We start from the raw sequence: 16,786 nt of genomic DNA, 5'->3' as shown, positions 1-16,786 counted from the left end.
CATTAACTTGCTGATTATATATGATTTTTTAAAAGGTGTCCAAATTTATAAGATATTCAGGCTGATCTTTAGAATATGGTAACTGGTAGTTTGGCGACATTTTGGAGGCGATAAAGGTTACTACCTGGGACTTTGGTAATAATGTGAGCAGTACTCAGTTCCGATTACGCATTATTTTGTGTGAGGGAAATGAGAGATCATGGGATATGTCATGTGATATTAATGGACGAATTAAGGTTCTTTAATCGGAAAAGGGGAGAATTTGGAAAAATATCTGTGGCTGTATATTATTTTGTATTAAGCTTCATTGTGTGTTGTGTGAAGTAGGATTGAATAATTTTGGGATTGTATGGCGCTGTCTAAAGTGAAAAATCGTATGAATGTTTGGAAGATGAAGGTTTTAAACATCTTGCTGTGAACCACAAATATTATTTTAAAGATCCGGAAACAGGTGCACATATCAATACAATAGAGGGCACATGGAGTGCTATAAAAAGCGCCATTCCGAGGCATTGTGATAAAGAGAATTTTGCTTTTTATTTAGCGGAGGAAGTGTGGAGGAAAAATTCGCAGAAAAAATCGTTCAATAATTGTATTGAATACACCACCATGTAAGCAAGATTCTGAAGAAGATTAGGTAAGTTAGTATTTTTAATTATTTGAGGATATTATTTTTATGCATTGTTCTAAATGTAAGGTGGAAGTAAAGTAATTTGGTATTATTGGGAAAATTGTTATTAGCAATGATTTAGTTTAAAGTAATTAGGATTGTAAGCTAATTTTTATTAATTTAATGTATGTGCTTATTTATATTTTAAGTAGTGTTTTTGAATTTAATTATATTTTAATTAAATGATAGTTATTTTGTGAATTTTATGTTTGTAGGAATTTGGTATACGTTTTAGTTGAAGTAAACATGCATGGAAATAATTTAAATATTTGACTCTAAGTATTTGTAATGTTTGCGGTATGAATTTGTTGGTGACGTTTATAATATAATAGATAATTTAGAGGTAAAAGTTTTTGGATATTTCATATATTTTATACATGGAAATGTTCATATTTGGAAAGGGTATATACTTTTTCGTTATTAGGTAATTTCATATATGTTCTTTTTAACGGGTTTAAAGATTCAGAAAATTTTCATGCATTTTTGTGAAATTTTTCAAATTTATGAGAAAAAAGCAGTGTATATGGATACGGTAAAGAGTGTGCGCAACGCCATTTTTGTGCAATTCTGGGATGTTTTCTTTAAGTAAAAATAGGTTGATGTGTACATGGCTTAGTGATATTTTAATTAAATTATAGTTATTTTGTGAATTTTATGTTTGTAGGAATTTGGTATACGTTTTAGTTGAAGTAAACGTGCATGGAAATAATTTAAATATTTGACACTAAGTATTTGTAATGCTTGCGGTATGAATTCGTTGGTGACGTTTACAATATAATAGATGATTTAGAGGTAAAAGTTTTTGGATATTTTATTTATTTTATATGTGGAAATGTTCATATTTGGAAAGGGTATATACTTTTTCGCGTTCAGGTAATTTCATATATGTTCTTTTTACTGGGTTTAAAGATTCAGAAAATTGTCATGTATTTTCGTGAAATTTTTCTAATTTATGAGAAAAAAGCAGTGTACATGGATATAGTGAAGAGTGTATGCAATGCCATTTTTGTGTAATTCTGAGATGTTTTTTTAAGTAAAAATAAGTCGACGTGTACATGGTTTATGTGTATGTGTTATTTTGAAAAACGCGTAAGGAGTATGGTATTGTTCACTTTTTCCCAATTTTGCAGTGAATATTTGTCATGATTAAGCAGTTTTGTTTGATAAAATTTCTAGCATAAGTGTAATTCGGCTAGCAGATTGTTGGAAGAAGTGTTCAGTAGATAAAAAGAAAAGAAACACGTCTTTACTTCGTGAAGACAAGATGGCGGCGGGAAAAAAAAATAGAGGGTTGCTGTAGGGGAGTTGGTCGCCAAATTTTCGCCAAGTTACCATAATCTAAAGATCAACCGATATTCAGTCTTTATATGAAGGTACAGGTCTGCTAATTTTATCCATATCTGATCATTACAAAAGTTAAAAGTGATTGATACATTCAGTTGGATACTTGTATATAACCTACATTTGTGCACATAGCAAAGATACTCTTGTACTAAGAACCACTCTGAACAAGCATAAGTTGTTATCTGTTTCAGTGTGAAGCGGTCATAAAGCGGCATCAAAAGAAAACATAAATGCGATGAAAAGCTCAAAACTACAGTAATTTTTAAATGCAACATTCATTTAAATTCCAAGACTATATGAAAGACTTTCCTATCTTAAATAATTCAATTTAAATAATGGGCATTTTTCAAACAAAGTTCATGTACAGAAATGATTTATCTTATTGTTAAGATTAACAATAATTTAATTAACTTAATAACAAAGTATCAATTACAATAATTTATTAACAAAGTAGTTTCATCTTATTGTTAAGATTAACAATTAGATGAAAATACTTTGTTAATAAGTACAAATATACATGATACCTACATTGAAGATAAATATAGAAACGAGCAAGTAAAATTATTAACTTACCTGTAACTCCCGGCCTAGCTTTCTGGTGAAAGAATGCGCAGTAAAGATTTTTGCAACCACCGGGTTTGCTTTAAAAAAAAAAAACACTATTTTGCACTTCTTTACCTATAAAAGTATTTTATGATATTGTTATCAAGAAATTCATGTATCAGTACATCAAGTCATATTTAATTGAAGATTTAAGATAAATTAATCATAAACTAATTTAAAATATGAAACCAATAATTTATGTTCAGTTTATTTCCTACAATTTTGTGAATTTTTACTAGAAACAGTTAAAAATAATAAATAAACTAATGTATAAATTGGTAATCAGCAGGGAATGGCACAATACATTTCATAAAGCATAGCAAACTGAAAATTAGTAAGCGAAAGATAACTTATAATGAAGGTCATTCCATATATCACTAGTGGAGAATTGTCTATATCGTTAAAGTTTGAATCTGATTTCAAGACATTAACTTAGCATTGTTTGAAATACCAAAAAAGCAAAACTCATAGTAAAATAAAAATTTTCCAAATAAGAAAAAACCATGAGAATATGACATTCTACTGCTTTCTAACACGAACTGCGTTACCAGTTGAATATATGACAGTATAACTTACAGTTAATTCAAAATCAAACAAAAAGACGAGGGGGGGGGGGAAAAGAGGAAAGGTGCCAAAAAAACGTCATGATCACAATAAATCTGGTCTTTTTCAGTCATTTGGCTTACTAGCGGCCAAGTGGTAAAGCATTGCTCAACACTGGTAGTTCAGTCAGAGGTTGGAACCCTGCGAATGGGTTGGCTGAATGGTTTTTCCGAAGTGTAAGATGTACACAAGCCAGTTTTCCCTTAAAACGTCCTCCATGAAAGCATCCCTCTCCTACCATTTCAAGTGATTTCCATAATCAAACTTCAGAAATTTTAAGTCATCGAGATTGACTATCTACTTAGGGATTACACTTACATTAAAAATTATTTTTTGTCCCTTGATTTTTAATTGGAAGAAACTGCATAAATTTCACTATAATGCATATTATCTATTCATGAAAATTTCCTTCCTTCCATTTTTCAATTGTTTTTACAGTTATATTAAATCTAACAGTATAGAAACATTTGGCCTGTCAACCTTAAAATTAATTAGTCATCCAAAGAGGGTACTAATTAGCATTAATCCATTTTGTGATTTTAGTTCAGTAACACTTTTTTTCTGCATTAAATGCATTTATATTCTTCTCCTTGCATGAATGCCTAAATATATAAACAGCTACATAGAAGAAGTCATTTTGCTAATTATAAGATGTTAAAGAACTTTTTGTGTGCTCCAATTATGCTTGTGTGACACTCTGTTGATAGTATTTGTTTGCCATCCAATAGTGATGATGAACACGATGATAACAATTCATTGGAAAAGCCGAGTATCCGCAAATAAATGAAGAACCTGGAAATGATAATCATGGAAATCCTGTACAGAAAAGACTAGCGTGAATTACGAAGCCCCCAGAAAAATTAAAAGATTATGTAGTATACAATACAAATGAAGGATTACCTAAGACATATGATGAAGCTATAGAATCTGCTGAAAGTGAATTCTGGCTACAAGCAATGACAGAAGAATCGAGTTCAATGGAGGCTAATGAAGTCTGGGAATTAGTTGAAAGACCTATCGATAAGAAAGTTATTAAAAACCGCTGGATATTCTCAAAAAGGGATGAAAAGGGTAATTTAGAAACAATTTACAAAGCAAGACTAGTAGCGACTGGATTTAATCAAAGAAAAGGAATTGATTATGAAGATGGATTTAGCCCAGTAATGAGACTTGCAACCTTTAGAACATTACTATCGATTGCAGTTTACAAAAACTACAAAATAAGATTTTTCGACGTTAAAAACTGCATATTTAAATAGGTACTTGGATAAACCAATTTACATGGAACAACCACCTGGCTTTATATCAGATCCGAACAAAGTATATCTTGTAAACAAAAGTATATATGGATTACCACAATCGGGAAAATGCTCGTATGATGAATTATGTAAAATTCTTAAAGAAAAGAATTTAACTAAAGTCAGATCCGTGTGTTTATATTTATAAAGATAAGATCAAATATTTTATCATAGCAGTATATGTGGATGACTTAATGGTGATTGGAAATTCAAATTCTGAGATAAATGACATAATCTCTCAACTATCTAAATTGTTCACATTACGAGAAGTCACTCAAACACAAAAATTTTTAGGAATAGACATCCGGCAAGAATCTGGAAAACTTATACTCAGTCAAGAAAACTATATAACTAAAATCTTAAAAAACTTTGAAATGGATGAATGTAAACCTATCAAGACTCCAGGAATATTGAGTGAAAATCTTGATGACATAGCATCTTCACCACCTGTGTCGAAGACAAAATATCAAGAAGCATTAGGTTCATTGATGCACTTAGCAACAGGCACAAGGCCAGACTTAGCTTTTGCAGTAAGTAATTTGTCAAGATATAATCAAGATCCCAGAAACACTGGACAGCTATAAAGAGGATATTTAGATATATTAAAGGAACACAAAATACTTGTTTAGTGCATACTTCAGACAATGGGAAATTAAATGCTACATCAGATGCAAGTTGGTGTACCACTGAAGATGGAAAATCATTTGGAGGTTTTTTCATTAAATCAGGCAAAAATTTCATAAATTGGAAGTGCAACAAACAAAGAATAGTTGCTCTATCTACAATGGAAGCTGAACTTTTAGCATTCTGCGAATGTGCATGTGAAGTTAAATGGTACATCTTTTTACTTGAAGAATTGGGTCAAGATGATCTAATTGACAAACCAATAGGAATTAAAACAGACTGTCAAGCATTAATAGATTGGATTAAAAAACCAAAACAAAGTAGCAGTTCAAGGCACATTAATAGAAAATATTTCTTCGTTAAGGATGAATATGAAATGAATCAAACCATTCCTCAGTTTGTGTGTTCACAAAATCAAGAAGCGGATATTTTAACAAAGTATCTACCTAGGGTGAAATTAAAAGATGAACTATTAAAGTATGGACATGACTGACTGATTAAAATTATATCTTTAAATACAAATAAGGGGGAATTGATAGTATTTGGTTATAAAGCATAATTTTAAGTTTTAATATTTGGGCAACATTGATATAAAATTGCAAAAAGAATGAGTTAAAAATGTATCTGGAAGAGAAAGTTTTTTATTATTATGGTTTGATAGAATGTGGTAAGATTTCTTATGTCTGATTTTCTTTAATAAAGTTTTCTTTTTGTATATTGCCATAATGTATTTTTGTTAGAAGTGGATAATTCTTTTGAGAATGTTATATATATGCCAATCTTAAATAACCAACATCTGTTTCAGAATCCTTAAAATGAATTGAATGATTAGCTTTCAAATGTGTTCCAATTCTTCACGTGAAATTACATCGTATGCCTTCCAGCAATTATTATAAATTAAAACATCTGGGTCCTATCAATTCTTTAATGACATTTAATAATGTTTCTCTGAGTGCTATTGGATACTGCAAACAGAAAAGGCTTTTCCGATCCTCTCTACCCCACTCGCCAAAAACCCACTGAGCCTCCACCCAATGTTCTCTATCATACTTTCTTTTATCAAACTTTGAAAGATTGATCAATTTCGACAATCTTACGTACACCACCTGTTTTCTCAGGTATCAGTTCAACGTGATTAATTATTATTTCATTAACGAACTGAAGCCAGTCAGCAAGAGCAACTGACGAAAAGTACAAATCGTCAGCGATATTGCACGTACACGTTCTCCTATTTCAAACATTAAATAAAATACCTCTTCCAGCTAAACTTACTACACAAAAACCAAGACCCTTACCTATAAGACTTCTGAGACCTTCAGACATTCCCCTACTTAACTTTCCTGCATATCCATCCCAAATGGTCCTTTTAGGACCAAGCTTCAAAACTCCTTCACACTTTAGGAAAATTAAAAACCCCTTAACTAACCTAGCGGAAGCACTTCCGCAGAGAACCCGGTAAATGTAAACATCGCCAACTTTGGCAATAATAGTTCAAACCTGGTAACCTAGCTAATTCATCCTATTCGCTTATGCGAAGGTTGTCATTCGCATTTGGAGATTTATATTATTTTTTCTGAATTTTTTAACAACGAATAGATAGAAATATTTTCGCGTAATTAAAGAAGTTTTCGTCGAAAGATGCCGGTTCTCGGGTCGTCAGTTCGGGATCAAAGGAAGAAATTATGGCGGGAGGGGTGAATGCTAATTTGTAACATGACTGTTCACGTTATGTTCTTAATTATTAACAGCTGTAAGCACGCAGATCCATGAGGTTTCCAACCCCTATAATAATTTTAAAATGTATAAAGTTCTAGTTTTATTAAAAATGCTACTGAAGAAAATTTGATTACTGTTGAAGGTTATTTGTATTGTGAAATATATTATGAAAAAGGATAGGTATTTGTTTCAACGTAAAATGCTTTAAGCTGTATGCAAGTAACTTGACAAAAAAAAAAACTTAAAACTATGTAAAATGGATATATTAAAGGTCATGCATTCATTAATTTATTCGTGGGCATGGCTCTTACCGAAATACATCAATCAACAGGCAAAGTAGTTAATAGTGAAAAAAGACATTTGTAATAGAAATATTAGGTACTATTCCGTTTTCAGGACCGTAAAAAAATTACAGCGAAAATATATGCACAAAAGCGCCAAATCTAGCAAACGCGCCCATTTAACAGCGCGCCAAATCTAGCGTACGCGCTGATTTCAGATTGCGTAAGTGGATTTAGTTCTATATTTCTTAAGACACCATTGAAATATTAGTTTAATTTTTAAATCCTTTTTTGATATCCTATGGATTTAACAATTTGGGAATTGCCCATGACGAAAAGTCTGTAGAATTTTGAGTAAAGTGCAGAATCCAACACTGCTTGACGCGTTTTTAAAAATTTCTCATATTCTATCCATGTACACATCGACCTATTTTCACTTAAAAAGTAAAAGAAAATTGACAAAAATGCAATTCTTTTTACCCTTGTAAAAAGCGGCAAACAAATAAGTGTACGATTCCGCACTTCACCAAGAAAATTTTCAAAGAAAAGGCATCATTCATTATAGAAAATTATGTTTGAACAACCAAAGAGATGAAATTATGCTTTAGCGAAATTATGCTTATGCATTTTTTTTACTCGGTAGCGAAATAGTGATGCAGGCATCCATTCAGTTATGTTTAGCAGTTTTTATATAAATTACAAAAATGATCTGAAATAGTTATTTACTCTTATGCTTCCATTCAGTCATGTTTAGCTTTTTTTATATAAATTATAATAATAAAAAAGTATTATACGAAATTAACATTTCATCTAAACTAAATCATCAATCTTAGATAGTTATTTACTATTATACTTCCTTTTTTGCGTTAGGGTTGCCACAATTATTTTTGGCAGCACTGGCATCAACAATAGTTTGGCGATTTTTTACGGTCCTCAAAACCGAATAGTACCACCAAATACTAGTATTCTATATGAATTAGAGAAAATACATATAAGTATATTGTAAACGTAAGTATAAGAAAACTGTTATTTTTTAAATGAATTTTTACTTCCCGTTATGTTTAATACATTGTTTTCTGTGCTAACTTGAATTTAATAGAAATTTATTTTCGTATATCAAGTTTAACCTGTTAGTATTATATCAACATACTTATTATCTGTGAATTTCTACCACCATTGTCTGCTAACTTGAATTTACATCACTAAAAACCACGTTTACAAAATATCACGCTTACGGCTCAGCTCAGCTTGGTGAGTAAAATTGCAACGGCGCCAAAGGGTTCTTTCCCGAAACGCCAACGGGTTCTCTGCGGAAAACCCAACCTCAAAAACTCAAGAAATAAATGCGTGTTGTTACAGGCATTTATTGATGATAAATGATAAAGGTAGTAATAAAATTTCCATTTGTAAACCCCTGCTTTCCCAAAGTTGGCGTATTATTGGAAAAAATCCAACTAATTTTACCTTGTACTTAACAATTACACTTAAAATGGAAGGGATACTGAAAAAATAGAAACGATAGTAAAAACTTACGTGAAGTACAAAACATAAAAAAAAAAAAAAAAAAAAAAAAAAATACCGAGCTCAAACGAGCGATTCCACGCGCACTGCACAGGTAAAAAGGTTAGGTTACAGAACGGAAATCACGTATCCCTGTTTATACAACACGGTAGAAATCCTTTTGCGGAGAGGTGAATTGAAAAATGGCGGGACACATTTAGACATTAGATATATCCTACCACACATGTAGTGAGCCAACTACGGAGTATAACATTGTTACGCAAACAAGCGTCTAGCCCCTCAGAAGCTAGTTTCCTCCCTGAACATCTGCGCAGATTACCGCGCATGTCGTCATTTCCCTGAAGGCGCCTCGTATTTACCAGGCGGGGCCCAAGAGCGATGCGCAGTGCAGGGAGAAAGTTATGCCCCATACGCATGACGTCATGTGCGTGACAGCGTTAGTTCTTGGCATTTGTTTACTTTCGTTGCATCAACAGTTTGATTTGATTTGTGTTGTTAATTTGCTATTATACCTAGGCGGAAGTGGCAAATTGTGCTATAGCGTTGTGTCAGAATTATACACGTTAATATGTTTTTTTGGCGGAAAACACTCTTTACAACCAGATAAAATAACTATTTTTTTAATGAATTTATGTAGTTTTCATACATAACTGTGATGTAATTTTACATTTATATTGAAAAATTTCTCATTTTAAATCATTTTTATCATAATCTTCATTTTGTGTATGAGAGTTACATCCTGGTGAGATATTTAAACTCAGTGTCATGTTTACCAATACTGAGTACCTGAATGATTAGTTAATAAATTCGCGTATCCAACTTCATTCACATGTTTTTGTTACTTTCTTTACATCCCAAACGTAATTCTATGTATTGAAGCAGCGTCTGGGTTAAGCTTTGCGAACTAAGTAAACTGATACATGCCTCACCGTGAGGAAAGAACAATTTCTCGACCACACTATGATGCAAACATCGAATGAGTGAGTGACATATTTCCTTCAGTGTTATTTAACTGATGCATACAGGTATGTGTGATGTAATTTAATTAATATAACTTACACATGCTTGAACCTTAAGGAAAATAAATCTGTGTATAATGCTAGAATACAAATAGCGAAAGAGTAAGTAAGATATTCTGTTCAGTGTTATTTAACTGCAGCATATGTTTTAATTTTGATTCCATATAACTTGTTTTTAATTATAAGAGAAAGAAAAATAATTCAGTATTGAACACATATTTCGAGTATAACAAAAGTATTTTAAGAAACAACCTGATAAAAATACATTAGTAATTAAAAATATATAATTTGTGTACAGGCTGAATTGAAATTAAGATGTGGTGGTGTATATAATTATGGCAAAGCACACTAGGGCTATCTGGGTAATAGGTGTGATGCCTTCGTGGAGGACTTTCTCAGGGAAACTGGCTCATGTACACGTTCCACATGAGGAAAAACCCGAAAACACCCATGCAGCCAGCCCGTTCGCGGGATTCGGACCGAACTACCAGTTTTCAGCGACTTTACCGCTCAGCCGCTGGTGGGCCGAAACTAAGATGTAGGGCAAGTTTATTATTATTATTATTGTGCGTATATATGTAAGAAAATGTGTTTTAATTGTTCCATTTTTAATGTATGGAAGGAAGAATAGGATGCCAATATCGAAGATTATTTACTATAGCAAATAATCACGTCAGGATAAATGTTATATAGAAATCTTGGGAGTGTAAGGGATTATAAGAGTATTTTTAGATTATACTGAAAATATACGCACTTCTGCTAAAATCTGAAGTGAATCAGTATGAAGTCACTTTTCACTTTAAAAAGAATGTGATAAGTATACTATTTAAAAGTATAATGACGGATATTAAGAAATTTGTAGAATTTTATGGTATTTAAATATGAATTTGTTAAGTCAAATCTTTTTATATATATTTTTGCTTCAGATATGTAATTTAAACTGAAAATCACGATCATATATTTCTCATGGAATGTCAAAGTTTATTTGTATTAAAAAAAGTGCATGAGCAATGAAAATAAATAGCAGTTATGCCATCAACAAGATTTATTTAGTGCAAACAATACTACGAAAAAATATTGAAAAATACCTTGTTTTACAATATTTATTTCCCTTAATAACCTTAAATATCGTTTTTCATTCTAATGCTTTCCTTTACGAAAAGAATTTAATGTTTACAATTATTTTCAGCATTCGTACGAATTCTGTGCATAAAATAAACATTTTCTTTAACAAAATACTTAATCGGAAAGTATATACCCGGTATTTCCGGTGTATCTACCACATATAAAATGATCATTTTGCTTTAGTTTACATTTTTTCCATTACCAAAATCATGTAGCAGACACGTCGGACGATGCGTCTTGTCTCCCGGGTGACGTCACTACCAGGAACCAATGGCACGCTTTTTCCGTTCCTGGCCTAACCTTAGTATATTAAAGAACCTTGGTATTTACTATTATTTTACTCTGCTCTTTGTACTGCTGTGGTAGCGTGTGATTGCTAATACAGTTCTCTTTTTTATTTTGCTTCGATTATTATATCTTCTGCAAAATCAAGAAAAACTGCCCATTTCAGGGCCAACTACTTCTGTTTCCTCAGAAGGTATTTTTGATTCTAAATCGAATCAAAATCAGGAAGGAGTAATCATGTGCGATAAATCCAATTCTGGTATGTGTGATAATTCTGATTGTGTTGTGAGTGATATGGTTCATTGTGCAAATGATTTTAGTATAGCTGAGAATGATTGTGTTTGCCGTGATTGTTTAAAACTTTCAACTATAGATACAATTTGAAACGCCATGCATATAAATTTTATTACAATAATACTACATTAATTGAATCTCTGAAAACTAAGTTCTAATAGTATGGTTGATTGTGCAAATAATTTTAGTGTGGCTGAGAGTAATTTTGTATGCTCTGATTGCTTAAAAACGTACCAAATAAATGCTAATGCAGTTTGAAACGCCATACCAACACATTACACTCTAATAATACTACATTAATGATTCTTTAAAAAGTGGTCGAACACCAAGCTACAAATGTGAGGACTGCCATCTGAAATTTAGTTGACCTAAAAAATTGGAAATATCATCAAAATAAAATTCATACTTCTAACAGGTAATTATGTGTGTCCTGTATGTTATGCTAATTTTGAAAAGTGAGAAATAATATATCATTTCAATAATGTTCATGATGGTGATTTGAATCATACTGAGCTATAATTAAATTCATTTAATGATTGTTTGGCATGGAAGGCAGAAATTGAAAATAATATGAAGTCAAAATTTCTTATGAAGTAAGCATATTTAATATACATGGTGTAATGCCACTGTTCAGGAAATTTTATATCAGAAAGTAAAGGTTTGCGTCACTTAAAAATCCTTGGTAACAATAAAATAAATGCATATTGCCGTGGCCTTCGAGAAACAAGGCCGTCCAGCTCTCTCGTGAAGTCACCGTATGGAGTGCGAAGAAACCTTTCTCCTCCACTGAAAGCGAGCGAACTCACAGCGCGCTTATTTATTAGTAAAAGCTAATTTTATGTTATTCCGATGTAAAGTAAACAGGAAATTATTAAATAAGTGATACTATCTTAGCATTTATTAAATATCATGCTTTAAGACTTCAGGTATCTGAGCTTATTTTTCTTAACGCTTGATAAAAATTTTCACCTGGGTGATCAATAATTATTTATTTCAATCCCATTTTACTTTCTATAGTTTGGATAAACTTTTAAACACTTAAACGCTATAACGCAAAAATGTTATGCTTTCGAACTGAAAATACTGCACATTTTTTTTTTTCATTTATAGATAAAAATGAAAACTATGAATAAAAAGAGCATTTTACAAGAACCCGATTTTTCTTTATAGCCTTTTCTAAGTAGTACATAATTTTGTTCAGTATGGTGATAAAATAAAAGAATGAGCATTTTCGGTTATTACATTTATTTTTTTAAAACAAAATCTAGTGTAAAAAAGGTCTTTTACAATAAACTAAATATTAAAAAAGGTATAGTTCATCATTTATTTATTGGTATAAATAATTTAAAATGTAATTTTTTATGATAATTTTTAATCCCAGCATTATTTTAAAATGGTGTTACTGAAAAAATCCTGTTCATAAAAATAATTATTAAACTTACAGTGAGCAATATTCTTATAGAATAAAATCAAATTAGAATCAAAACCAAAAATCTATTTTTAAACTTTCACAGAAAATTATTTTGCTTTAGTTTTGTCGGCTGTCTTTATTAAATAATATTTTGATTAAAATATGAATTCTTACTATTATCTGAATTACTCTTTAGCAAAATCTTGATATATCCACATTAAAATTTATGAAAATAATAATTAATTTTCGAGCTCTCTAGATTGAAAGTTGTACCTGTAACTATGTGCGAGTTTTGATATAACTTTTTTGAAATGGACACACTACAGAATTATAAATTATATTTTAAATTTGCAAGGTAGTTAGCCGAGGTTCCCACATCTCGTTACCGAAGTGCACGTGGTAGAGCCTATATCATATCAGGGAAAGTGCAATGACAGTATAGGATACCGGACGTCCCTTGCACAAGCACTTCATCCCTCCAGTATATTTTATCTTTTTAATTATTTATTCTATTGCATCTATTTGAAAGACCATATACTTTATAGCTCTTCCAAAATTTATCATTGCACTAATGTGTGAAGTTTTTTTTTTTTTTTTTTTTTTTTTTTTTTGTTAGTGGCTTGTTATCTTGAATTTTTGTCATCTTTTTTTTAACGGACTGTTGTTGCAATAAATCATTTCTTTTCTTACAATAGTTATTGAGCATTGCATTTGTTGATGACCAAATAATCATTTTTAGAGCTTTTTCAAACATATGCCCATTTTCACAACAATCTTGTTCTTCTAAAAACTGTTCCTTCATTAGATATTCTGATGTTACATTAAATGCTGCTTTCCGTTGATCTTGAACTTTCCAAAATTCTTTTTCGAAATCTGAACACAGTTTTTGAATTATGATATAATTATAGAAAACAACCTTTACTACATACTTTGACGGATAAAAGAGTTTACCACGGTCTAACATTTTGCAAAAACTGAAACTTTCATCAAATGCTAATTCTTTTTTTAAAGAAAGGTAGTCTTCACAAAATGAGCATTGTAATTTTTTAAGAACACTCCTAACACAGTATCCTCCTAAATATATGGACACAGGCAAATAACTTTCAGCTGCTGCTATGTCTTCATCAGATATAAATATATTTAAAGTTTTCTGCAAGACTTAAATCATCAATTTCTACAATTCCAAGTTTTTTACTTTTTAACTTTATTTTCATCAAAGACATAAGTCGAATTTTATTTTCAATCTCAAATATTTGGCGAGTAGATACGTGATATTGTCCACCAGCATATTGTCTATACTGACTAAATCTAGCTTCAAGATTGTCTGTTTGGAACTTCTCAGGAAGAATATATTTCAGTCCGAGTTCGGAAATGCAATATGAAGTGATTTCCATCATTGCATACGTTGTCAAAGCTACTGCTTGATGAGTTTCCTTGGTTAATGTCCCTGTGTCATTCTTCATTAGCTTCCAATCATCTAGCCAATTCAAAAATTTATTTAAGAATATGTATTTGTCATCACTCTCACTGTTCGTGAGGGGTGTTTTAAATTTGTCGTTCAAGCGCTGACCTTTGTATGGACATTTGAGGTTCATGATGCTAAACCATGTGGAAAATATCTCGATATACTCCGCTGTATCTTCTGCGTGTTTTATGTTTTCTTTATTATGGGTTTCTAATAACGCTTTGACAACAAAGTTACTGAAAACCTGAAGAACTAGCTTTACATTTTGTTTTTCAAAAGTAGTTGGCGTTAATGCTTTTAGAGATAAATTATGGCCATACTTGAGAAGACTGTGCATTTCAAGAGAATGCAGATCCTTTAGAGCATAAAACGAAGCTGACAAGATTTTAGATGATTTATCATCATGCTTAAATTTCGGACAATACATACACTTTTCAGCATTTTTTTGTGCAATCCAATTGTTTCGGACACATTTAATGATATGCACTGAATCTATCAGAAAAAATAATGGTCTTTTTTATCAACAGGATGAGGATAAACTATTTGTATTTTTTTAGAACTAGAAAATAAAGATACAGCTTTGCTGTTTATTGCATTATTAACTGTAATGATTCCTATGACTAAAAAACCTATCCTCTCGAGTCCTATGATAACCTGTTCTATAAATGAATGCAGAGCACTTGCAGTTAATGTATGCACTGGAAGCATGTGAACAATATATGATGATAATATACTTGAAATCATGAATGCATGTACACTTGAAGCAGCTTCTGAATTGTTATAAGCCATTCCCGTTAAATTACCCCCTTTATAATCAAAATAAGATTTTACATGAATTTCATCTATTAGTAAAACTATCTTTTTATCACTTTCATTTAAAAATCTGAATTTCTATTTTGTGTACAATAAGAAATTGCAATCCATTTGTTCTTGTTTAGGATCAACATTGTGCTTTAAATTAATATTACAAATGGTATTTGGATGTGGAAGTAAAATGTATCCACTTTGTCTCAAAAATTTGTACAACTGAGGTGATATATAGAAACATATAGAGGCAAAAATTAGTATATCTGGATTATACCTTTTCGAAGTTTGGAGAAGAATTGAGATTTGTTCAATTATAAATTTAATAACATTTTCTTTTTCATTATCAATGCAGTTAATATCAGAGAGTGTATTTAATGCAGCAAGGAGTTTTAATCTTATGACTTCATCTTCATTACTGCTAGCATGTTTAATTTCATTTAAGACTTCATTTAGCATATTTATGTTAGTAATTTTCATGGGAAATTTTAATTTACCAATACTTTTCAAAGAAGCATTATTAGAAAATGCTTGTACCAACATTTCATGATTAATCCTTATGGAATATTGTATTTGAGGTACAGGTTCATCTTGAATATTAAAAATCAAGACATAATCTTCAATTTTCAAAAATTTCCAGAAATCCGAAAGCTGTAGCATATTTTTCTTATTGCATAAATCGTTCAAACTTAGCAGTTCTCCGTCTTCATCATATTTTTGCTTTTCCTTCATGCTTCTTTAAATAGCGGCAGCAAGATTTTTATTTTCTAGCTCTTTTTTGTCACAGGATCTTTACGGATTGCTTTCGAAGTAGTCAAATATGATGGGCAATTAATCATAATCGATGGCACTGCACCTTTTAATAATCTCGGAATCTTCAAGCATACTGCTATATCTTTCCCAGTTTTTTCATCGAAAGCCCTTGCCTCACGTATGATGTCAGCTGGCTGAAAATGGAGCTCGCGTAACTACATACTCCGAAAATGAAACAATTGAAACACATTTAAGAAGAATTGTTTTTAAACACATCATTATACAGTGAATTCTAATATCATTTCATTCAAACAGTTCTTTAAGGGGACACAGTACTAAACAATATCGTCAAACTATCGAATTTTTTTATAGGCTAAACTGCAACTTTTTAAAATACATATGGAAAATTTCAAAACTGCACCTTCAGTAGTTATTTTTGAAAAATTATTTAAATTAATAAGATTTCCTTTTTTTCTAATCATGACAACAAAATGTTTCATTAAATCTTGTAACAGCAGCATACAGTATTCCAAACACAGTTTTGCTTAGATTTTCAAGGAATACACAAAAAAACGCTTTTTAAAGCAAAATTATTAATATAAAAAACGTAATAACAAATTTATAAAAATAAAATTTAAAAAAAAAATAGTTCTATGTTTTATAAACAACTGGTTTAACAATATTTTTTTCCAAGTTTTTTTTATAATTTTTTTTAGATATATGTTAATTATAATTTTCAGAATAAACTTGAAAATGTGACAAAAAAAAGAGTTGAAAGCGTAATGTGTTCCCTTAAAATATTATAAGCACACGAATTTGAATTTTTAAATGAAAAACATTATTACTTTCATATCTCTAAAACTTACAATGACAAGTGGTTTTAAAATAAAAGTGGAGATTAAGTTCAAGATTTTGTATATTTTCCCGATTATTGCTTTATATTAAGTACTGAATTTTCTACTGAATATTT

General features: G+C 30.8%; 1 protein-coding gene across 4 annotated transcripts in view; it reads right to left on the bottom strand.

The window, feature by feature from the left end:
• Positions 1 to 16,786, bottom strand: part of LOC118187279 (uncharacterized) — a 39,428-nt gene that overhangs the window by 21,966 nt on the left and 676 nt on the right. For 2 of the 4 annotated variants that reach the window (XR_015044118.1, XR_015044117.1), the window contains exon 2: positions 2,588 to 2,692. The gene's annotated coding sequence lies outside the window, so the exon portion shown is untranslated. Of the gene's footprint in view, positions 1 to 2,587; positions 2,693 to 8,672; positions 8,880 to 16,786 lie in introns of those variants that run through there. The other 2 variants (XM_085827111.1, XM_085827110.1) reach the window with 2 other exon arrangements.

The sequence above is a fragment of the Stegodyphus dumicola genome, chromosome 11 (assembly GCF_044657685.1).
Source record: "Stegodyphus dumicola isolate Sdum_Otavi_A_Nest chromosome 11, ASM4465768v1".
NCBI lineage: Eukaryota > Metazoa > Arthropoda > Arachnida > Araneae > Eresidae > Stegodyphus > Stegodyphus dumicola.
Note: the sequence above shows the minus strand (reverse complement) of the source record. Positions and strands in the feature narration are given on the sequence as shown.